This window comes from Spea bombifrons, chromosome 3 (assembly GCF_027358695.1).
Source record: "Spea bombifrons isolate aSpeBom1 chromosome 3, aSpeBom1.2.pri, whole genome shotgun sequence".
NCBI classification, from domain to species: Eukaryota; Metazoa; Chordata; class Amphibia; order Anura; family Pelobatidae; genus Spea; species Spea bombifrons.
Window position 1 is genome coordinate 119,739,055 of NC_071089.1, and position 25,015 is coordinate 119,764,069.

Genomic DNA, 25,015 nt, shown 5'->3' on the forward strand with positions numbered 1-25,015 from the left:
GATTTTGTTTTTATAATGTCACTTTTCTGTTTAAGCACAACTGGCGTTGCATAAGATTAATTGGCACGTAGGGTTAACAACTTGTGTCATTTATGATATTGTATGAAAACGGCATTCTCCCCTTGCCAGCCACTATTTTGGTAACGGCTGCCCGAATTATTAACAACATGTAGTATTGTAGTTAAAAAACAAAAAATTATTAATAATTATCTAAGCATTCCAAAATTGGCACTATGCCAAGAAGTTTTTCCTGTGTTTTTTCATGGAAGGATTGGCATGCTTTGTCTGGAAAATAACTTTCCACAAGTGGAATAAGAAGATTTAGCTTAATGTTGGAAAGCTTTAAGGATTTAGCATTTCTGTCTTTCAATGTAATCATTAGGTCATTGGTGTTGCAAGCACAGGAATGAAAGTTTTCAGGAAAACATCCCACTCGTCCCTGGGTGGGCTTGAACCACCAACGTTGCGGTTAACAGCCGAACGCACTAACCGATTGCGCCACAGAGACAACCACTTGTGATTGTTTTCAGAGAAGCAGGAATTAATGTCAGGAAAAAGTCAGGAATTAATGTGTTTTATCATTTGTGAAGAAAGTGCCACGAAAAACAGAGTGACGCAGCGGAAGCGTGCTGGGCCCATAACCCAGAGGTCGATGGATCGAAACCATTCTCTGGTAGATGTCATTTTTACATAGGGTTAATAACTTCTGTCATTGATGATATTGCATGAAAACAGCATTCTCCCCTCGGACAAACAGCTTTACAGAAAGCAGAGTGGCGCAGCGGAAGCGTGCTGGGCCCATAACCCAGAGGTCGATGGGTCGAAACCATCCTCTGCTAGATGTCATTTTTACATAGGGTTAATAACTTCTGGCATTGATGATATTGCATTAAAACAGCATTCTCCCCTCGGACAAACCACTATAAGAAAAGCAGAGTGGCGCAGCGGAAGCGTGCTGGGCCCATAACCCAGAGGTCGATGGATCGAAACCATCCTCTGCTAATTTTGTTTTTATAATGTCACTTTTCTGTTTAAGCACAACTGGCGTTGCATAAGATTAATTGGCACGTAGGGTTAACAACTTGTGTCATTTATGATATTGTATGAAAACGGCATTCTCCCCTTGCCAGCCACTATTTTGGTAACGGCTGCCCGAATTATTAACAACATGTAGTATTGTAGACGTGGCCTAAATTAAAAAACAAAAAATTAATAATAATAATCTAAGCATTCCAAAATTGGCACTATGCCAAGAAGTTTTTCCTGTGTTTTTTCATGGAAGGATTGGCATGCTTTGTCTGGAAAATAACTTTCCACAAGTGGAATAAGAAGATTTGGCTTAATGTTGGAAAGCTTTAAGGATTTTGCATTTCTCTCTTTCAATGTAATCATTAGCTCATTGGTGTTGCAAACACAGGAATGAAAGTTTTCAGGAAAACATCCCACTCGTCCCTGGGTGGGCTTGAACCACCAACCTTTTGGTTAACAGCCGTACGCGCTAACCGATTGCGCCACAGAGACAACCACTTGTGACTGTTTTCAGAGAAGCAGTGAGGATTATGACTTTAAACCTTCAGCATTCCAGAGGGCTTAGTGACCATAGCAGAAGAATTGACAGTTGTATCTCAACTGTTTATACATTATTTCATGATGGTGAGAACTTGTACTCCTAAATTGTCTTTACGAATCTTGAAGAAGAGATTTGGAAAAAAAAGTCAGATATTCATGGTTTTTTATCATTTGGGAAGAAAGTGGCAAAAAGTTGGCACTTTCGAAGCTTGAAGAAGAGATTTGGAGAAAAAAAAGTCAGGAATTAATGTGTTTTATCATTTGTGAAGAAAGCGCCATGAAAAGCAGAGTGGCGCAGCGGAAGCGTGCTGGGCCCATAACCCAGAGGTCGATGGATCGAAACCATCCTCTGCTAGATGTCATTTTTACATAGGGTTAATAACTTCTGTCATTGATGATATTGCATGAAAACAGCATTCTCCCCTCGGACAAACAGCTTTACAGAAAGCAGAGTGGCGCAGCGGAGGCGTGCTGGGCCCATAACCCAGCGGTCGATGGATTGAAACCATCCTCTGCTAGATGTCATTTTTACATAGGGTTAATAACTTCTGTCATTGATGATATTGCATGAAAACAGCATTCTCCCCTCGGACAAACAGCTTTACAGAAAGCAGAGTGGCGCAGCGGAAGCGTGCTGGGCCCATAACCCAGAGGTCGATGGATCGAAACCATCCTCTGCTAGATGTCATTTTTACATAGGGTTAATAACTTCTGGCATTGATGATATTGCATTAAAACAGCATTCTCCCCTCGGACAAACCACTATAAGAAAAGCAGAGTGGCGCAGCGGAAGCGTGCTGGGCCCATAACCCAGAGGTCGATGGATCGAAACCATCCTCTGCTAATTTTTTTTTTATAATGTCACTTTTCTGTTTAAGCACAACTGGCGTTGCATAAGATTAATTGGCACGTAGGGTTAACAACTTGTGTCATTTATGATATTGTATGAAAACGGCATTCTCCCCTTGCCAGCCACTATTTTGGTAACGGCTTCCCGAATTATTAACAACATGTAGTATTGTAGACGTGGCCTAAGTTAAAAAACAAAAAATTAATAATAATAATCTAAGCATTCCAAAATTGGCACTATGCCAAGAAGTTTTTCATGTGTTTTTTCATGGAAGGATTGGCATGCTTTGTCTGGAAAATAACTTTCCACAAGTGGAATAAGAAGATTTAGCTTAATGTTGGAAAGCTTTAAGGATTTTGCATTTCTGTCTTTCAATGTAATCATTAGCCCATTTGTGTTGCAAACACAGGAATGAAAGTTTTCAGGAAAACATCCCACTCGTCCCAGGGTGGGCTTGAACCACCAACCTTTCGGTTAACAGCCGAACACGCTAACCGATTGCGCCACAGAGACAACCACTTGCGACTGTTTTCAGAGAAGCAGTGAGGATTATGACTTTAAACCTTCACCATTCCAGAGGGCTTAGTGACCATAGCAGAAGAATTGACAGTTGTATCTCAACTGTTTATACATTATTTCATGATGGTGAGAACTTGTACTCCTAAATTGTCTTTACGAATCTTGAAGAAGAGATTTGGAAAAAAAAGTCAGATATTCATGGTTTTTTATCATTTGGGAAGAAAGTGGCAAAAAGTTGGCCCTTTCGAAGCTTGAAGAAGAGATTTGGAGAAAAAAAAGTCAGGATTTAATGTGTTTTATCATTTGTGAAGAAAGCACCGTGAAAAGCAGAGCGGCGCAGCGGACGCGTGCTGGGCCCATAACCCAGAGGTCGATGGATCGAAACCATCCTCTGCTAGATGTCATTTTTACATAGGGTTAATAACTTCTGTCATTGATGATATTGCATGAAAACAGCATTCTCCCCTCGGACAAACCACTATATGAAAAGCAGAGTGGCGCAGCGGAAGCGTGCTGGGCCCATAACCCAGAGGTCGATGGATCGAAACCATCCTCTGCTAGATGTCATTTTTACATAGGGTTAATAACTTCTGTCATTGATGATATTGCATTAAAACAGCATTCTCCCCTCGGACAAACCACTATAAGAAAAGCAGAGTGGCGCAGCGGAAGCGTGCTTGGCCCATAACCCAGAGGTCGATACATCGAAACCATCCTCTGCTAGATGTAATTTTTACATAGGGTTAATAACTTCTGTCATTGATGATATTGCATGAAAACAGCATTCTCCCCTCGGACAAACAGCTTTACAGAAAGCAGAGTGGTGCAGCGGAAGCGTGCTGGGCCCATAACCCAGAGGTCGATGGATCGAAACCATCCTCTGCTAGATGTCATTTTTACATAGGGTTAATAACTTCTGTCATTGATGATATTGCATGAAAACAGCATTCTCCAATCGGACAAACAGCTTTACAGAAAGCAGAGTGGCGCAGCGGAAGCGTGCTGGGCCCATAACCCAGAGGTCGATGGATCGAAACCATCCTCTGCTAGATGTCATTTTTACATAGGGTTAATAACTTCTGTCATTGATGATATTGCATTAAAACAGCATTCTCCCCTCGGACAAACCACTATAAGAAAAGCAGAGTGGCACAGCGGAAGCGTGCTGGGCCCATAACCCAGAGGTCGAGGGATCAAAACCATCCTCTGCTAATTTTGTTTTTATAATGTCACTTTTCTGTTTAAGCACAACTGGCGTTGCATAAGATTAATTGGCACGTAGGGTTAACAACTTGTGTCATTTATGATATTGTATGAAAACGCCATTCTCCCCTTGCCAGCCACTATTTTGGTAACGGCTGCCCGAATTATTAACAACATGTAGTATTGTAGACGTGGCCTAAGTTAAAAAACAAAAAATTAATAATAATAATCTAAGCATTCCAAAATTGGCACTATGCCAAGTAGTTTTTCCTGTGTTTTTTCATGGAAGGATTGGCATGCTTTGTCTGGAAAATAACTTTCCACAAGTGGAATAAGAAGATTTAGCTTAATGTTGGAAAGCTTTAAGGATTTAGCATTTCTGTCTTTCAATGTAATCATTAGGTCATTGGTGTTGCAAGCACAGGAATGAAAGTTTTCAGGAAAACATCCCACTCGTCCCTGGGTGGGCTTGAACCACCAACCTTTCCGTTTACAGCAGAACGCGCTAACCGATTGCGCCACAGAGACAACCACTTGTGACTGTTTTCAGAGAAGCAGTGAGGATTATGACTTTAAACCTTCAGCATTCCAGAGGGCTTAGTGACCATAGCAGAAGAATTGACAGTTGTATCTCAACTGTTTATACATTATTTCATGATGGTGAGAACTTGTACTCCTAAATTGTCTTTACGAATCTTGAAGAAGAGATTTGGAAAAAAAAGTCAGATATTCATGGTTTTTTATCATTTGGGAAGAAAGTGGCAAAAAGTTGGCACTTTCGAAGCTTGAAGAAGAGATTTGGAGAAAAAAAAGTCAGGAATTAATGTGTTTTATCATTTGTGAAAAAAGCACCATGAAAAGCAGAGTGGCGCAGCGGAAGCGTGCTGGGCCCATAACCCAGAGGTCGATGGATCGAAACCATCCTCTGCTAGATGTCATTTTTACATAGGGTTAATAACTTCTGTCATTGATGATATTGCATGAAAACAGCATTCTCCCCTCGGACAAACAGCTTTACAAAAAGCAGAGTGGCGCAGCGGAAGCGTGCTGGGCCCATAACCCAGAGGTCGATGGATCGAAACCATCCTCTGCTAGATGTCATTTTTACATAGGGTTAATAACTTCTGTCATTGATGATATTGCATTAAAACAGCATTCTCCCCTCGGACAAACCACTATAAGAAAAGCAGAGTGGCGCAGCGGAAGCGTGCTGGGCCCATAACCCAGAGGTCGATGGATCGAAACCATCCTCTGCTAATTTTGTTTTTATAATGTCACTTTTCTGTTTAAGCACAACTGGCGTTGCATAAGATTAATTGGCACGTAGGGTTAACAACTTGTGTCATTTATGATATTGTATGAAAACGGCATTCTCCCCTTGCCAGCCACTATTTTGGTAACGGCTGCCAGAATTATTAACAACATGTAGTATTGTAGACGTGGCCTAAGTTAAAAAACAAAAAATTAATAATAATAATCTAAGCATTCCAAAATTGGCACTATGCCAAGTAGTTTTTCCTGTGTTTTTTCATGGAAGGATTGGCATGCTTTGTCTGGAAAATAACTTTCCACAAGTGGAATAAGAAGATTTAGCTTAATGTTGGAAAGCTTTAAGGATTTAGCATTTCTGTCTTTCAATGTAATCATTAGGTCATTGGTGTTGCAAGCACAGGAATGAAAGTTTTCAGGAAAACATCCCACTCGTCCCTGGGTGGGCTTGAACCACCAACCTTTCCGTTTACAGCCGAACGCGCTAACCGATTGCGCCACAGAGACAACCACTTGTGACTGTTTTCAGAGAAGCAGTGAGGATTATGACTTTAGACCTTCAGCATTCCAGAGGGCTTAGTGACCATAGCAGAAGAATTGACAGTTGTATCTCAACTGTTTATACATTATTTCATGATGGTGAGAACTTGTACTCCTAAATTGTCTTTACGAATCTTGAAGAAGAGATTTGGAAAAAAAAGTCAGATATTCATGGTTTTTTATCATTTGGGAAGAAAGTGGCAAAAAGTTGGCACTTTCGAAGCTTGAAGAAGAGATTTGGAGAAAAAAAAGTCAGGAATTAATGTGTTTTATCATTTGTGAAAAAAGCACCATGAAAAGCAGAGTGGCGCAGCGGAAGCGTGCTGGGCCCATAACCCAGAGGTCGATGGATCGAAACCATCCTCTGCTAGATGTCATTTTTACATAGGGTTAATAACTTCTGTCATTGATGATATTGCATGAAAACAGCATTCTCCCCTCGGACAAACAGCTTTACAAAAAGCAGAGTGGCGCAGCGGAAGCGTGCTGGGCCCATAACCCAGAGGTCGATGGATCGAAACCATCCTCTGCTAGATGTCATTTTTACATAGGGTTAATTACTTCTGTCATTGATGATATTGCATTAAAACAGCATTCTCCCCTCGGACAAACCACTATAAGAAAAGCAGAGTGGCGCAGCGGAAGCGTGCTGGGCCCATAACCCAGAGGTCGATGGATCGAAACCATCCTCTGCTAATTTTGTTTTTATAATGTCACTTTTCTGTTTAAGCACAACTGGCGTTGCATAAGATTAATTGGCACGTAGGGTTAACAACTTGTGTCATTTATGATATTGTATGAAAACGGCATTCTCCCCTTGCCAGCCACTATTTTGGTAACGGCTGCCAGAATTATTAACAACATGTAGTATTGTAGACGTGGCCTAAGTTAAAAAACAAAAAATTAATAATAATAATCTAAGCATTCCAAAATAGGCACAATGCCAAGAAGTTTTTCATGTGTTTTTTCATGGAAGGATTGGCATGCTTTGTCTGGAAAATAACTTTCCACAAGTGGAATAAGAAGATTTGGCTTAATGTTGGAAAGCTTTAAGGATTTTGCATTTCTGTCTTTCAATGTAATCATTAGCTCATTAGTGTTGCAAACACAGGAATGAAAGTTTTCAGGAAAACATCCCACTCGTCCCTGGGTGGGCTTGAACCACCAACCTTTCGGTTAACAGCCGAACGCGCTAACCGATTGCGCCACAGAGACAACCACATGTGACTGTTTTCAGAGAAGCAGTGAGGATTATGACTTTAAACCTTCAGCATTCCAGAGGGCTTAGTGACCATAGCAGAAGAATTGACAGTTGTATCTCAACTGTTTATACATTATTTCATGATGGTGAGAACTTGTACTCCTAAATTGTCTTTACGAATCTTGAAGAAGAGATTTGGAAAAAAAAAGTCAGATATTCATGGTTTTTTATCATTTGGGAAGAAAGTGGCAAAAAGTTGGCCCTTTCGAAGCTTGAAGAAGAGATTTGGAGAAAAAAAAGTCAGGAATTAATGTGTTTTATCATTTGTGAAGAAAGCACCATGAAAAGCAGAGTGGCGCAGCGGAAGCGTGCTGGGCCCATAACCCAGAGGTCGATGGATCGAAACCATCCTCTGCTAGATGTCATTTTTACATAGGGTTAATAACTTCTGTCATTGATGATATTGCATGAAAACAGCATTCTCCCCTCGGACAAGCAGCTTTACAGAAAGCAGAGTGGCGCAGCGGAAGTGTGCTGGGCCCATAACCCAGAGGTCGATGGATTGAAACCATCCTCTGCTAGATGTCATTTTTACATAGGGTTAATAACTTCTGTCATTGATGATATTGCATTAAAACAGCATTCTCCCCTCGGACAAACCACTATATGAAAAGCAGAGTGGCGCAGCGGAAGCGTGCAGTGCCCATAACCCAGAGGTCGATGGATCGAAACCATCCTCTGCTAATTTTGTTTTTATAATGTCACTTTTCTGTTTAAGCACAACTGGCGTTGCATAAGATTAATTGGCACGTAGGGTTAACAACTTGTGTCATTTATGATATTGTATGAAAACGGCATTCTCCCCTTGCCAGCCACTATTTTGGTAACGGCTGCCCGAATTATTAACAACATGTAGTATTGTAGACGTGGCCTAAGTTAAAAAACAAAAAATTAATAATAATAATCTAAGCATTCCAAAATTGGCACTATGCCAAGAAGTTTTTCCTGTGTTTTTTCATGGAAGGATTGGCATGCTTTGTCTGGAAAATAACTTTCCACAAGTGGAATAAGAAGATTTGGCTTAATGTTGGAAAGCTTTAAGGATTTTGCATTTCTGTCTTTCAATGTAATCATTAGCTCATTTGTGTTGCAAACACAGGAATGAAAGTTTTCAGGAAAACATCCCACTCGTCCCTGGGTGGGCTTGAACCACCAACCTTTCAGTTAACAGCCGAACGCGCTAACCGATTGCGCCACAGAGACAACCACTTGTGACAGTTTTCAGAGAAGCAGTGAGGATTATGACTTTAAACCTTCAGCATTCCAGAGGGCTTAGTGACTATAGCAGAAGAATTGACAGTTGTATCTCAACTGTTTATACATTATTTCATGATGGTGAGAACTTGTACTCCTAAATTGTCTTTACGAATCTTGAAGAAGAGATTTGGAAAAAAAAGTCAGATATTCATGGTTTTTTATCATTTGGGAAGAAAGTGGCAAAAAGTTGGCACTTTCGAAGCTTGAAGAAGAGATTTGGAGAAAAAAAAGTCAGGAATTAATGTGTTTTATCATTTGTGAAGAAAGCACCATGAAAAGCAGAGTGGCGCAGCGGACGCGTGCTGGGCCCATAACCCAGAGGTCGATGGATCGAAGCCATCCTCTGCTAGATGTCATTTTTACATAGGGTTAATAACGTCTGTCATTGATGATATTGCATGAAAACAGCATTCTCCCCTCGGACAAACAGCTTTACAGAAAGCAGAGTGGCGCAGCGGAAGCGTGCTGGGCCCATAACCCAGAGGTCGATGGATCGAAACCATTCTCTGCTAGATGTCATTTTTACATAGGGTTAATAACTTCTGTCATTGATGATATTGCATTAAAACAGCATTCTCCCCTCGGACAAACCACTATATGAAAAGCAGAGTGGCGCAGCGGAAGCGTGCTGGACCCAGAGGTCGATGGATCGAAACCATCCTCTGCTAGATGTCATTTTTACATAGGGTTAATAACTTCTGTCATTGATGATATTGCATTAAAACAGCATTCTCCCCTCGGACAAACCACCATAAGAAAAGCAGAGTGGCGCAGCGGAAGCGTGCTGGGCCCATAACCCAGAGGTCGATGGATCGAAACCATCCTCTGCTAATTTTGTTTTTATAATGTCACTTTTCTGTTTAAGCACAACTGGCGTTGCATAAGATTAATTGGCACGTAGGGTTAACAACTTGTGTCATTTATGATATTGTATGAAAACGGCATTCTCCCCTTGCCAGCCACTATTTTGGTAACGGCTGCCCGAATTATTAACAACATGTAGTATTGTAGACGTGGCCTAAGTTAAAAAACAAAAAATTAATAATAATAATCTAAGCATTCCAAAATTGGCACTATGCCAAGAAGTTTTTCCTGTGTTTTTTCATGGAAGGATTGGCATGCTTTGTCTGGAAAATAACTTTCCACAAGTGGAATAAGAAGATTTGGCTTAATGTTGGAAAGCTTTAAGGATTTTGCATTTCTGTCTTTCAATGTAATCATTAGCTCATTTGTGTTGCAAACACAGGAATGAAAGTTTTCAGGAAAACATCCCACTCGTCCCTGGGTGGGCTTGAACCACCAACCTTTCGGTTAACAGCCGAACGCGCTAACCGATTGCGCCACAGAGACAACCACTTGTGACTGTTTTCAGAGAAGCAGTGAGGATTATGACTTTAAACCTTCAGCATTCCAGAGGGCTTAGTGACCATAGCAGAAGAATTGACAGTTGTATCTCAACTGTTTATACATTATTTCATGATGGTGAGAACTTGTACTCCTAAATTGTCTTTACGAATCTTGAAGAAGAGATTTGGAAAAAAAAGTCAGATATTCATGGTTTTTTATCATTTGGGAAGAAAGTGGCAAAAAGTTGGCACTTTCGAAGCTTGAAGAAGAGATTTGGAGAAAAAAAAGTCAGGAATTAATGTGTTTTATCATTTGTGAAGAAAGCACCATGAAAAGCAGAGTGGCGCAGCGGAAGCGTGCTGGGCCCATAACCCAGAGGTCGATGGATCGAAACCATCCTCTGCTAGATGTCGTTTTTACATAGAGTTAATAACTTCTGTCATTGATGATATTGCATTAAAACAGCATTCTCCCCTCGGACAAACAGCTTTACAGAAAGCAGAGTGGCGCAGCAGAAGCGTGCTGGGCCCATAACCCAGAGGTCGATGGATCCAAACCATCCTCTGCTAGATGTCATTTTTACATAGGGTTAATAACTTCTGTCATTGATGATATTGCATTAAAACAGCATTCTCCCCTCGGACAAACCACTATAAGAAAAGCAGAGTGGCGCAGCGGAAGCGTGCTGGGCCCATAACTCAGAGGTCGATGGATCGAAACCATCCTCTGCTAATTTTGTTTTTATAATGTCACTTTTCTGTTTAAGCACAACTGGCGTTGCATAAGATTAATTGGCACGTAGGGTTAACAACTTGTGTCATTTATGATATTGTATGAAAACGGCATTCTCCCCTTGCCAGCCACTATTTTGGTAACGGCTGCCAGAATTATTAACAACATGTAGTATTGTAGACGTGGCCTAAGTTAAAAAACAAAAAATTAATAATAATAATCTAAGCATTCCAAAATAGGCACAATGCCAAGAAGTTTTTCATGTGTTTTTTCATGGAAGGATTGGCATGCTTTGTCTGGAAAATAACTTTCCACAAGTGGAATAAGAAGATATAGCTTAATGTTGGAAAGCTTTAAGGATTTTGCATTTCTGTCTTTCAATGTAATCATTAGCTCATTTGTGTTGCAAACACAGGAATGAAAGTTTTCAGGAAAACATCCCACTCGTCCCTGGGTGGGCTTGAACCACCAACCTTTCGGTTAACAGCCGAACGCGCTAACCGATTGCGCCACAGAGACAACCACTTGTGACTGTTTTCAGAGAAGCAGTGAGGATTATGACTTTAAACCTTCAGCATTCCAGAGGGCTTAGTGACCATAGCAGAAGAATTGACAGTTGTATCTCAACTGTTTATACATTATTTCATGATGGTGAGAACTTGTACTCCTAAATTGTCTTTACGAATCTTGAAGAAGAGATTTGGAAAAAAAAGTCAGATATTCATGGTTTTTTATCATTTGGGAAGAAAGTGGCAAAAAGTTGGCACTTTCGAAGCTTGAAGAAGAGATTTGGAGAAAAAAAAGTCAGGAATTAATGTGTTTTATCATTTGTGAAGAAAGCACCATGAAAAGCAGAGTGGCGCAGCGGAAGCGTGCTGGGCCCATAACCCATAGGTCGATGGATCGAAACCATCCTCTGCTAGATGTCGTTTTTACATAGGGTTAATAACTTCTGTCATTGATGATATTGCATTAAAACAGCATTCTCCCCTCGGACAAACAGCTTTACAGAAAGCAGAGTGGCGCAGCGGAAGCGTGCTGGGCCCATAACCCAGAGGTCGATGGATCGAAACCATCCTCTGCTAATTTTGTTTTTATAATGTCACTTTTCTGTTTAAGCACAACTGGCGTTGCATAAGATTAATTGGCACGTAGGGTTAACAACTTGTGTCATTTATGATATTGTATGAAAACGGCATTCTCCCCTTGCCAGCCACTATTTTGGTAACGGCTGCCCGAATTATTAACAACATGTAGTATTGTAGACGTGGCCTAAGTTAAAAAACAAAAAATTAATAATAATAATCTAAGCATTCCAAAATTGGCACTATGCCAAGAAGTTTTTCATGTGTTTTTTCATGGAAGGATTGGCATGCTTTGTCTGGAAAATAACTTTCCACAAGTGGAATAAGAAGATTTAGCTTAATGTTGGAAAGCTTTAAGGATTTTGCATTTCTGTCTTTCAATGTAATCATTAGCTCATTGGTGTTGCAAACACAGGAATGAAAGTTTTCAGGAAAACATCCCACTCGTCCCTGGGTGGGCTTGAACCACCAACCTTTCGGTTAACAGCCAAACGCGCTAACCGATTGCGCCACAGAGACAACCACTTGTGACTGTTTTCAGAGAAGCAGTGAGGATTATGACTTTAAACCTTCAGCATTCCAGAGGGCTTAGTGACCATAGCAGAAGAATTGACAGTTGTATCTCAACTGTTTATACATTATTTCATGATGGTGAGAACTTGTACTCCTAAATTGTCTTTACGAATCTTGAAGAAGAGATTTGGAAAAAAAAGTCAGATATTCATGGTTTTTTATCATTTGGGAAGAAAGTGGCAAAAAGTTGGCACTTTCGAAGCTTGAAGAAGAGATTTGGAGAACAAAAAGTCAGGAATTAATGTGTTTTATCATTTGTGAAGAAAGCACCATGAAAAGCAGAGTGGCGCAGCGGAAGCGTGCTGGGCCCATAACCCAGAGGTCGATGGATCGAAACCATCCTCTGCTAGATGTCGTTTTTACATAGGGTTAATAACTTCTGTCATTGATGATATTGCATTAAAACAGCATTCTCCCCTCGGACAAACTATTATACGAAAAGCAGAGTGGCGCAGCGGAACCGTGCTGGGCCCATAACCCAGAGGTCGATGGATCGAAACCATCCTCTGCTAGATGTCATTTTTACATAGGGTTAATAACTTCTGTCATTGATGATATTGCATTAAAACAGCATTCTCCCCTCGGACAAACCACTATAAGAAAAGCAGAGTGGCGCAGCGGAAGCGTGCTGGGCCCATAACCCAGAGGTCGATGGATCGAAACCATCCTCTGCTAATTTTGTTTTTATAATGTCACTTTTCTGTTTAAGCACAACTGGCGTTGCATAAGATTAATTGGCACGTAGGGTTAACAACTTGTGTCATTTATGATATTGTATGAAAACGGCATTCTCCCCTTGCCAGCCACTATTTTGGTAACGGCTGCCCGAATTATTAACAACATGTAGTATTGTAGACGTGGCCTAAGTTAAAAAACAAAAAATTAATAATAATAATCTAAGCATTCCAAAATAGGCACTATGCCAAGAAGTTTTTCATGTGTTTTTTCATGGAAGGATTGGCATGCTTTGTCTGGAAAATAACTTTCCACAAGTGGAATAAGAAGATTTGGCTTAATGTTGGAAAGCTTTAAGGATTTTGCATTTCTGTCTTTCAATGTAATCATTAGCTCATTTGTGTTGCAAACACAGGAATGAAAGTTTTCAGGAAAACATCCCACACGTCCCTGGGTGGGCTTGAACCACCAACCTTTCGGTTAACAGCCGAACGCGCTAACCGATTGCGCCACAGAGACAACCACATGTGACTGCTTTCAGAGAAGCAGTGAGGATTATGACTTTAAACCTTCAGCATTCCAGAGGGCTTAGTGACCATAGCAGAATAATTGACAGTTGTATCTCAACTGTTTATACATTATTTCATGATGGTGAGAACTTGTACTCCTAAATTGTCTTTACGAATCTTGAAGAAGAGATTTGGAAAAAAAAGTCAGATACTCATGGTTTTTTATCATTTGGGAAGAAAGTGGCAAAAAGTTGGCACTTTCGAAGCTTGAAGAAGAGATTTGGAGAAAAAAAAGTCAGGAATTAATGTGTTTTATCATTTGTGAAGAAAGCACCATGAAAAGCAGAGTGGTGCAGCGGAAGCGTGCTGGGCCCATAACCCAGAGGTCGATGGATCGAAACCATACTCTGCTAGATGTCATTTTTACATAGGGTTAATAACTTCTGTCATTGATGATATTGCATTAAAACAGCATTCTCCCCTCGGACAAGCCACTACATGAAAAGCAGAGTGGCGCAGCGGAAGCGTGCTGGGCCCATAACCCAGAGGTCGATGGATCGAAACCATCCTCTGCAAATTTTGTTTTTATAATGTCACTTTTCTGTTTAAGCACAACTGGCGTTGCATAAGATTAATTGGCACGTAGGGTTAACAACTTGTGTCATTTATGATATTGTAAGAAAACGGCATTCTTCCCTTGACAGCCACTATTTTGGTAACGGCTGCCCGAATTATTAACAACATGTAGTATTGTAGACGTGGCCTAAGTTAAAAAACAAAAAATTAATAATAATAATCTAAGCATTCCAAAATTGGCACTATGCCAAGAAGTTTTTCATGTGTTTTTTCATGGAAGGATTGGCATGCTTTGTCTGGAAAATAACTTTCCACAAGTGGAATAAGAAGATTTAGCTTAATGTTGGAAAGCTTTAAGGATTTTGCATTTCTGTCTTTCAATGTAATCATTAGCTCATTGGTGTTGCAAACACAGGAATGAAAGTTTTCAGGAAAACATCCCACTCGTCCCTGGGTGGGCTTGAACCACCAACCTTACGGTTAACAGCCGAACACGCTAACCGATTGCGCCACAGAGACAACCACTTGTGACTGTCTTCAGAGAAGCAGTGAGGATTATGACTTTAAACCTTCAGCATTCCAGAGGGCTTAGTGACCATAGCAGAAGAATTGACAGTTGTATCTCAACTGTTTATACATTATTTCATGATGGTGAGAACTTGTACTCCTAAATTGTCTTTAAGAATCTTGAAGAAGAGATTTGGAAAAAAAAGTCAGATATTCGTGGTTTTTTATCATTTGGGAAGAAAGTGGCAAAAAGTTGGCCCTTTCGAAGCTTGAAGAAGAGATTTGGAGAAAAAAAAGTCAGGAATTAATGTGTTTTATCATTTGTGAAGAAAGCACCATGAAAAGCAGAGTGGCGCAGCGGACGCGTGCTGGGCCCATAACCCAGAAGTCGATGGATCGAAACCATCCTCTGCTAGATGTCATTTTTACATAGGGTTAATAACTTCTGTCATTGATGATATTGCATGAAAACAGCATTCTCCCCTCGGACAAACAGCTTTACAGAAAGCAGCGTGGCGCAGCGGAAGCGTGCTGGGCCCATAACCCAGAAGTCGATGGATCGAAACCGTCCTCTGCTAGATGTCATTTTTACATAGGGTTAATAACTTCTGTCATTGATGATATTGCATTAAAACAGCATTCTCCCCTCGGACAAACCACTATATGAAAAGCAGAGTGGCGCAGCGGAAGCGTGCTGGACCCATAACCCAGAGGTCGATGGATCGAAACCATCCTCTGCTAGATGTCATTTTTACATAGGGTTAATAACTTCTGTCATTGATGATATTGCATTAAAACAGCATTCTCCCCTCGGACAAGCCACTATAAAAAAAGCAGAGTGGCGCAGCGGAAGCTTGCTGGGCCCATAACCCAGAGGTCGATGGATCGAAACCATCCTCTGCTAATTTTGTTTTTATAATGTCACTTTTCTGTTTAAGCACAACTGGCGTTGCATAAGATTAATTGGCACGTAGGGTTAACAACTTGTGTCATTTATGATATTGTATGAAAACGGCATTCTCCCCTTGCCAGCCCCTATTTTGGTAACGGCTGCCCGAATTATTAACAACATGTAGTATTGTAGACGTGGCCTAAGTTAAAAAACAAAAAATTAATAATAATAATCTAAGCATTCCAAAATAGGCACTATGCCAAGAAGTTTTTCATGTGTTTTTTCATGGAAGGATTGGCATGCTTTGTCTGGAAAATAACTTTCCACAAGTGAATAAGAAGATTTGGCTTAATGTTGGAAAGCTTTAAGGATTTTGCATTTCTGTCTTTCAATGTAATCATTAGCTCATTTGTGTTGCAAACACAAGAATGAAAGTTTTCAGGAAAACATCCCACTCGTCCCTGGGTGGGCTTGAACCACCAACCTTTCGGTTAACAGCCGAACGCGCTAACCGATTGCGCCACAGAGACAACCACTTGTGACTGTTTTCAGAGAAGCAGTGAGGATTATGACTTTAAACCTTCAGCATTCCAGAGGGCTTAGTGACCATAGCAGAAGAATTGACAGTTGTATCTCAACTGTTTATACATTATTTCATGATGGTGAGAACTTGTACTCCTAAATTGTCTTTACGAATCTTGAAGAAGAGATTTGGAAAAAAAAGTCAGATATTCATGGTTTTTTATCATTTGGGAAGAAAGTGGCAAAAAGTTGGCCCTTTCGAAGCTTGAAGAAGAGATTTGGAGAAAAAAAAGTCAGGAATTAATGTGTTTTATCATTTGTGAAGAAAGCACCATGAAAAGCAGAGTGGCGCAGCGGACGCGTGCTGGGCCCATAACCCAGAGGTCGATGGATCGAAACCATCCTCTGCTAGATGTCATTTTTACATAGGGTTAATAACTTCTGTCATTGATGATATTGCATGAAAACAGCATTCTCCCCTCGGACAAACAGCTTTACAGAAAGCAGCGTGGCGCAGCGGAAGCGTGCTGGGCCCATAACCCAGAGGTCGATGGATCGAAACCGTCCTCTGCTAGATGTCATTTTTACATAGGGTTAATAACTTCTGTCATTGATGATATTGCATTAAAACAGCATTCTCCCCTCGGACAAACCACTATATGAAAAGCAGAGTGGCGCAGCGGAAGCGTGCTGGACCCATAACCCAGAGGTCGATGGATCGAAACCATCCTCTGCTAGATGTCATTTTTACATAGGGTTAATAACTTCTGTCATTGATGATATTGCATTAAAACAGCATTCTCCCCTCGGACAAACCACTATAAGAAAAGCAGAGTGGCGCAGCGGAAGCGTGCTGGGCCCATAACCCAGAGGTCGATGGATCGAAACCTTCCTCTGCGAATTTTGTTTTTATAATGTCACTTTTCTGTTTAAGCACAACTGACGTTGCATAAGATTAATTGGCACGTAGGGTTAACAACTTGTGTCATTTATGATATTGTATGAAAACGGCATTCTCCCCTTGACAGCCACTATTTTGGTAACGGCTGCCCGAATTATTAACAACATGTAGTATTGTAGACGTGGCCTAAGTTAAAAAACAAAAAATTAATAATAATAATCTAAGCATTCCAAAATTGGCACTATGCCAAGAAGTTTTTCATGTGTTTTTTCATGGAAGGATTGGCATGCTTTGTCTGGAAAATAACTTTCCACAAGTGGAATAAGAAGATTTAGCTTAATGTTGGAAAGCTTTAAGGATTTTGCATTTCTGTCTTTCAATGTAATCATTAGCTCATTGGTGTTGCAAACACAGGAATGAAAGTTTTCAGGAAAACATCCCACTCGTCCCTGGGTGGGCTTGAACCACCAACCTTTCGGTTAACAGCCGAACACGCTAACCGATTGCGCCACAGAGACAACCACTTGTGACTGTTTTCAGAGAAGCAGTGAGGATTATGACTTTAAACCTTCAGCATTCCAGAGGGCTTAGTGACCATAGCAGAAGAATTGACAGTTGTATCTCAACTGTTTATACATTATTTCATGATGGTGAGAACTTGTACTCCTAAATTGTCTTTACGAATCTTGAAGAAGAGATTTGGAAAAAAAAGTCAGATATTCATGGTTTTTTATCATTTGGGAAGAAAGTGGCAAAAAGTTGGCACTTTCAAAGCTTGAAGAAGAGATTTGGAGAAAAAAAAGTCAGGAATTAATGTGTTTTATCATTTGTGAAGAAAGCACCATGAAAAGCAGAGTGGCGCAGCGGACGCGTGCTGGGCCCATAACCCAGAGGTCGATGGATCGAAACCATCCTCTGCTAGATGTCATTTTTACATAGGGTTAATAACTTCTGTCATTGATGATATTGCATGAAAACAGCATTCTCCCCTCGGACAAACAGCTTTACAGAAAGCAGCGTGGCGCAGCGGAAGCGTGCTGGGCCCATAACCCAGAGGTCGATGGATCGAAACCGTCCTCTGCTAGATGTCATTTTTACATAGGGTTAATAACTTCTGTCATTGATGATATTGCATTAAAACAGCATTCTCCCCTCGGACAAACCACTATATGAAAAGCAGAGTGGCGCAGCGGAAGCGTGCTGGGCCCATAACCCAGAGGTCGATGGATCGAAACCATCCTCTGCTAGATGTCATTTTTACATAGGGTTAATAACTTCTGTCATTGATGATATTGCATTAAAACAGCATTCTCCCCTCGGACAAGCCACTATAAAAAAAGCAGAGTGGCGCAGCGGAAGCGTGCTGGGCCCATAACCCAGAGGTCGATGGATCGAAACCATCCTCTGCTAATTTTGTTTTTATAATGTCACTTTTCTGTTTAAGCACAACTGGCGTTGCATAAGATTAATTGGCACGTAGGGTTAACAACTTGTGTCATTTATGATATTGTATGAAAACGGCATTCTCCCCTTGCCAGCCACTATTTTGGTAACGGCTGCCCGAATTATTAACAACATGTAGTATTGTAGACGTGGCCTAAGTTAAAAAACAAAAAATTAATAATAATAATCTAAGCATTCCAAAATTGGCACTATGCCAAGAAGTTTTCCATGTGTTTTTTCATGGAAGGATTGGCATGCTTTGTCTGGAAAATAACTTTCCACAAGTGGAATAAGAAGATTTAGCTTAATGTTGGAAAGCTTTAAGGATTTTGCATTTCTGTCTTTCAATGTAATCATTAGCTCATTGGTGTTGCAAACACAGGAATGAAAGTTTTCAGGAAAACATCCCACTCGTCCCTGGGTGGGCTTGAACCACCAACCTTTCGGTAAACAGCCGAGCGCGCTAACCGATCTCGCCACAGAGACAACCACTTGTGACTGTTTTCAGAGAAGCAGTGAGGATTATGACTTTAAACCTTCAGCATTCCAGAGGGCTTAGTGACCATAGCAGAAGAATTGACAGTTGTATCTCAACTGTTTATACATTATTTCATGATGGTGAGAACTTGTACTCCTAAATTGTCTTTACGAATCTTGAAGAAGCGATTTGGAAAAAAAAGTCAGATATTCATGGTTTTTTATCATTTGGGAAGAAAGTGGCAAAAAGTTGGCACTTTCGAAGCTTGAAGAAGAGATTTGGAGAAAAAAAAGTCAGGAATTAATGTGTTTTATCATTTGTGAAGAAAGCACCATGAAAAGCAGAGTGGCGCAGCGGAAGCGTCCTGGGCCCATAACCCAGAGGTCGATGGATCGAAACCATCCTCTGCTAGATGTCGTTTTTACATAGGGTTAATAACTTCTGTCATTGATGATATTGCATTAAAACAGCATTCTCCCCTCGGACAAAGAGCTTTACAGAAAGCAGAGTGGCGCAGCGGAAGCGTGCTGGGCCCATAACCCAGAGGTCGATGGATCGAAACCATCCTCTGCTAGATGTCATTTTTACATAGGGTTAATAACTTCTGTCATTGATGATATTGCATTAAAACAGCATTCTCCCCTCGGACAAACCACTATAAGAAAAGCAGAGTGGCGCAGCGGAAGCGTGCTGGGCCCATAACCCAGAGGTCGATGGATCGAAACCATCCTCTGCTAATTTTGTTTTTATAATGTCACTTTTCTGTTTAAGCACAACTGGCGTTGCATAAGATTAATTGGCACGTAGGGTTAACAACTTGTGTCATTTATGATATTGTATGAAAACGGCATTCTCCCCTTGCCAGCCACTATTTTGGTAACGGCTGCCCGAATTATTAACAACATGTAGTATTGTAGACGTGGCCTAAGTTAAAAAACAAAAAATTAATAATAATAATCTAAGCATTCCAAAATAGGCACTATGCCAAGAAGATTTTCATGTGTTTTTTCATGGAAGGATTGGCATGCTTTGTCTGGAAAATAACTTTCCACGAGTGGAATAAGAAGATTTGGCTTAATGTTGGAAAGCTTTAAGGATTTTACATTTCTGTCTTTCAATGTAATCATTAGCTCATTTGTGTTGCAAACACAGGAAGAAAGTTTTCAGGAAAACATCCCACTCGTCCCTGGGTGGGCTTGAACCACCAACCTTTCGGTTAACAGCCGAACGCGCTAACCGATTGCGCCACAGAGACAACCACTTATGACTAATTTCAGAGAAGCAGTGAGGATTATGACTTTAAACCTTCAGCATTCCAGAGGGCTTAGTGACCATAGCAGAAGAATTGACAGTTGTATCTCAACTGTTTATACATTATTTCATGATGGTAAGAACTTGTACTCCTAAATTGTCTTTACGAATCTTGAAGAAGAGATTTGGAAAAAAAAGTCAGATATTCATGGTTTTTTATCATTTGGGAAGAAAGTGGCAAAAAGTTGGCACTTTCGAAGCTTGAAGAAGAGATTTGGAGAAAAAAAAGTCAGGAATTAATGTGTTTTATCATTTGTGAAGAAAGCACCATGAAAAGCAGAGTGGTGCAGCGGAAGCGTGCTGGGCCCATAACCCAGAGGTCGATGGATCGAAACCATACTCTGCTAGATGTCATTTTTACATAGGGTTAATAACTTCTGTCATTGATGATATTGCATGAAAACAGCATTCTCCCCTCGGACAAACAGCTTTACAGAAAGCAGAGTGGCGCAGCGGAAGCGTGCTGGGCCCATAACCCAGAGGTCGATGGATCGAAACCATCCTCTGCTAGATGTCATTTTTACATAGGGTTAATAACTTCTGTCATTGATGATATTGCATTAAAACAGCATTCTCCCCTCGGACAAGCCACTACATGAAAAGCAGAGTGGCGCAGCGGAAGCGTGCTGGGCCCATAACCCAGAGGTCGATGGATCGAAACCATCCTCTGCAAATTTTGTTTTTATAATGTCACTTTTCTGTTTAAGCACAACTGGCGTTGCATAAGATTAATTGGCACGTAGGGTTAACAACTTGTGTCATTTATGATATTGTATGAAAACGGCATTCTCCCCTTGACAGCCACTATTTTGGTAACGGCTGCCCGAATTATTAACAACATGTAGTATTGTAGACGTGGCCTAAGTTACAAAACAAAAAATTAATAATAATAATCTAAGCATTCCAAAATTGGCACTATGCCAAGAAGTTTTTCCTGTGTTTTTTCATGGAAGGATTGGCATGCTTTGTCTGGAAAATAACTTTCCACAAGTGGAATAAGAAGATTTAGCTTAATGTTGGAAAGCTTTAGGGATTTTGCATTTCTGTCTTTCAATGTAATCATTAGGTCATTGGTGTTGCAAACACAGGAATGAAAGTTTTCAGGAAAACATCCCACTCGTCCCTGGGTGGGCTTGAACCACCAACCTTTCGGTTAACAGCCGAACACGCTAACCGATTGCACCACAGAGACAACCACTTGTGACTGTTTCAGAGAAGCAGTGAGGATTATGACTTTAAACCTTCAGCATTCCAGAGGGCTTAGTGACCATAGCAGAAGAATTGACAGTTGTATCTCAACTGTTTATACATTATTTCATGATGGTGAGAACTTGTACTCCTAAATTGTCTTTACGAATCTTGAAGAAGAGATTTGGAAAAAAAAGTCAGATATTCATGGTTTTTTATCATTTGGGAAGAAAGTGGCAAAAAGTTGGCCCTTTCGAAGCTTGAAGAAGAGATTTGGAGAAAAAAAAGTCAGGAATTAATGTGTTTTATCATTTGTGAAGAAAGCACCATGAAAAGCAGAGTGGTGCAGCGGAAGCGTGCTGGGCCCATAACCCCGAGGTCGATGGATTGAAACCATCTTCTGCTAGATGTCATTTTTACATAGGGTTAATAACTTCTGTCATTGATGATATTGCATGAAAACAGCATTCTCCCCTCGGACAAACAGCTTTACAGAAAGCAGAGTGGCGCAGCGGAAGCGTGCTGGGCCCGTAACCCAGAGGTCGATGTATCAAAACCATCCTCTGCTAGATGTCATTTTTACATAGGGTTAATAACTTCTGTCATTGATGATATTGCATTAAAACAGCATTCTCCCCTCGGACATACCATTATACGAAAAGCAGAGTGGCGCAGCGGAAGCGTGCTGGGCCCATAACCCAGAGGTCGATGGATCGAAACCATTCTCTGCTAATTTTGTTTTTATAATGTCACTTTTCTGTTTAAGCACAACTGGCGTTGCTTAAGATTAATTGGCACGTAGGGTTAACAACTTGTGTCATTTATGATATTGTATGAAAACGGCATTCTCCCCTTGCCAGCCACTATTTTGGTAACGGCTGCCCGAATTATTAACAACATGTAGTATTGTAGACGTGGCCTAAGTTAAAAAACAAAAAATTAATAATAATAATCTAAGCATTCCAAAATTGGCACTATGCCAAGAAGTTTTTCCTGTGTTTTTTCATGGAAGGATTGGCATGCTTTGTCTGGAAAATAACTTTCCACAAGTGGAATAAGAAGATTTAGCTTAATGTTGGAAAGCTTTAAGGATTTTGCATTTCTGTCTTTCAATGTAATCATTAGCTCATTGGTGTTGCAAAAACAGGAATGAAAGTTTTCAGGAAAACATCCCACCCGTCCCTGGGTGGGCTTGAACCAACAACCTTTCGGTGAACAGCCGAACTCGCTAACCGATTGCGCCACAGAGACAACCACATGTGACTGTTTTCAGAGAAGCAGTGAGGATTATGACTTTAAACCTTCAGCATTCCAGAGGGCTTAGTGACCATAGCAGAAGAATTGACAGTTGTATCTCAACTGTTTATACATTATTTCATGATGGTGAGAACTTGTAAATTGTCTTTACGAATCTTGAAGAAGAGATTTGGAAAAAAAGTCAGATATTCATGGTTTTTTATCATTTGGGAAGAAAGTGGCAAAAAGTTGGCACTTTCGAAGCTTGAAGAAGAGATTTGGAGAAAAAAAAGTCAGGAATTAATGTGTTTTATCATTTGTGAAGAAAATGCCACGAAAAGCAGAGTGGCGCAGCGGAAGCGTGCTGGGCCCGTAACCCAGAGGTCGATGGATCGAAACCATCCTCTGCTAGATGTCCTTTTTACATAGGGTTAATAACTTCTGTCATTGATGATATTGCATTAAAACAGCATTCTCCCCTCAGACAAAGCACTATATGAAAAGCAGAGTGGCGCAGCGGAAGCCTGCTGGGCCCATAACCCAGAGGTCGATGGATCGAAACCATCCTCTGCTAATTTTGTTTTTATAATGTCACTTTTCTGTTTAAGCACAAATGGCGTTGCATAAGATTAATTGGCACGTAGGTTTAGCAACTTGTGTCATTTATGATATTGTATGAAAACGGCATTCTCCCCTTGCCGGCCACTATTTTGGTAACGGCTGCCCGAATTATTAACAACATGTAGTATTGTAGACGTGGCCTAAGTTAAAAAACAAAAAATTAATAATAATAATCTAAGCATTCCAAAATAGGGACTATGCCAAGAAGTTTTTCCTGTGTTTTTTCATGGAAGGATTGGCATGCTTTGTCTGGAAACTAACTTTCCACAAGTGGAATAAGATGATTTAGCTTAATGTTGGAAAGCTTTAAGGATTTTGCATTTCTGTCTTTCAATGTAATCATTAGGTCATTGGTGTTGCAAACACAGGAATGAAAGTTTTCAGGAAAACATACCGCTCGTCCCTGGGTGGGCTTGAACCAACAACCTTTCGGTTAACAGCCGAACACGCTAACCGATTGCGCCACAGAGACAACCACATGCGACTGTTTTCAGAGAAGCAGTGAGGATTATGACTTTAAACCTTCAGCATTCCAGAGGGCTTAGTGACCATAGCAGAAGAATTGACAGTTGTATCTCAACTGTTTATACATTATTTCATGATGATGAGAACTTGTACTCCTAAATTGTCTTAGGAGTTCAAGTAAATGTTTTAAGAAACGTCAGTGGTAAGAAAAAGCAGAAAATACTGCACAGAAACGATTCATCATACAGCCTTTTAAGACTCATCAGAATTTCCAATAATGACTCATTTTGTTCCTAGCACCCTGCCAGTTGAGAAAAAGTGTCACTAATGGAAGCTGGTCTTTGAAAAAGACTTGAAATGATCAGAGGGAGGATTAAAGCAACAAAAACCTACTCAACGCTAAATGGGGCTTTTGTTTTCTATTTTGAATACTTGTTTTCCCAATTAGTTTTTATTTTCAATACTCATTAATCAAGAAAAGTATTTAGAATTATGCAATTACGTGATAAGAATCTCTACTATACAGAAAAATTTTTTTTTTTACAAATTATATTCTGATGCTGGTGCTCTTGAGGAGTTAATTGTGAAATAACAGTGGTCAAAACAGGAGGTAAAACAAAATCTATTTAATATATTTTCTTAATATATGAAAGAGCAAACTTGACTCCAAATATACAATTTTTTGGTACTTGGAAAGCCCAAGTGTTTGGCATGTGGTTGTGGGAGTAGTCATCGAGTTCTGTTTCCCTCTGCCACTTCCTCAAATTCACCCAGAAAGGAGTCAGCTGCGCATGGTATACCGCTCTGCTTTCCATCCATTGACAGCCATCCGTTAGATTACAGCTAGGGAAGATGTGTGAAGGTTTTCTTGTTCTCTGACTTGTTATAGGACAACTGGAGACAGTCTTCACAAAGGCTATTTGCCATTGGCACATAAGACTTTAATGTCATTGTGATGTATCATTTTCTTCACTGCACTTTTAACATCATTATTTCTCAAACTATAAATCAAAGGGTTTAACATGGGTGTCACAACACCGTAATTAAGACTAATATACTTTTGACTCTCTGAAAAACAATTTGTTGGCAACAAATACATGGATATAGTGGTCCCATAGAACAGCAAGACCACCGTCACATGGGAAACACACGTGGAAAAGGCTTTTGTGCTTCCATCAACAGAATGGATCTTTAATATTGATGTTATAATACAAACGTAGGTTGTTAAAATGAACAAAAAAGGAAGCACGAGTAAGAATATTCCTCCCAAAAACATCACTGTTTCAAAGAAAAAGATGTCTCCGCACATCAGTTTTATAATGACCAAGCTCTCGCAAGCAAAATGTTCAACTCTGTTACCTTTGCAGAATGTAGGAGGCTTCGAAATCAGAGGAAAAGTGGTTGATAGAAAACAACCCAACCACATAACGCCTGTTGCGGTTTTACACAACCTCCAACTCATCAGCGCTGCGTAACGCAGAGGGAG

The 25,015-nt window shown here is 40.4% G+C and overlaps 9 non-coding genes across 9 annotated transcripts; 1 reads left to right on the plus strand and 8 right to left on the minus strand.

Annotated features, from left to right (window-relative positions):
- Window positions 1-4,595: 4,595 nt before the first annotated feature.
- On the minus strand, window positions 4,596-4,669 carry TRNAY-GUA (transfer RNA tyrosine (anticodon GUA)). The gene has a single exon. It is a non-coding gene; the product is annotated as a tRNA-Tyr (tRNA).
- Window positions 4,670-5,843: 1,174 nt separating this feature from the next.
- On the minus strand, window positions 5,844-5,917 carry TRNAY-GUA (transfer RNA tyrosine (anticodon GUA)). Its single transcript has one exon. It is a non-coding gene; the product is annotated as a tRNA-Tyr (tRNA).
- Window positions 5,918-7,091: 1,174 nt separating this feature from the next.
- On the minus strand, window positions 7,092-7,165 carry TRNAN-GUU (transfer RNA asparagine (anticodon GUU)). The gene has a single exon. It is a non-coding gene; the product is annotated as a tRNA-Asn (tRNA).
- Window positions 7,166-9,744: 2,579 nt separating this feature from the next.
- TRNAN-GUU (transfer RNA asparagine (anticodon GUU)) lies at window positions 9,745-9,818 on the minus strand. Its single transcript has one exon. It is a non-coding gene; the product is annotated as a tRNA-Asn (tRNA).
- Window positions 9,819-10,992: 1,174 nt separating this feature from the next.
- Window positions 10,993-11,066, minus strand: TRNAN-GUU (transfer RNA asparagine (anticodon GUU)). Its single transcript has one exon. It is a non-coding gene; the product is annotated as a tRNA-Asn (tRNA).
- A 2,259-nt stretch (window positions 11,067-13,325) lies between these two features.
- On the minus strand, window positions 13,326-13,399 carry TRNAN-GUU (transfer RNA asparagine (anticodon GUU)). Its single transcript has one exon. It is a non-coding gene; the product is annotated as a tRNA-Asn (tRNA).
- Window positions 13,400-15,820: 2,421 nt separating this feature from the next.
- TRNAN-GUU (transfer RNA asparagine (anticodon GUU)) lies at window positions 15,821-15,894 on the minus strand. The gene has a single exon. It is a non-coding gene; the product is annotated as a tRNA-Asn (tRNA).
- Window positions 15,895-19,889: 3,995 nt separating this feature from the next.
- Window positions 19,890-19,963, minus strand: TRNAN-GUU (transfer RNA asparagine (anticodon GUU)). Its single transcript has one exon. It is a non-coding gene; the product is annotated as a tRNA-Asn (tRNA).
- A 2,819-nt stretch (window positions 19,964-22,782) lies between these two features.
- On the plus strand, window positions 22,783-22,854 carry TRNAT-CGU (transfer RNA threonine (anticodon CGU)). Its single transcript has one exon. It is a non-coding gene; the product is annotated as a tRNA-Thr (tRNA).
- The last annotated feature ends 2,161 nt before the right edge of the window (window positions 22,855-25,015 follow it).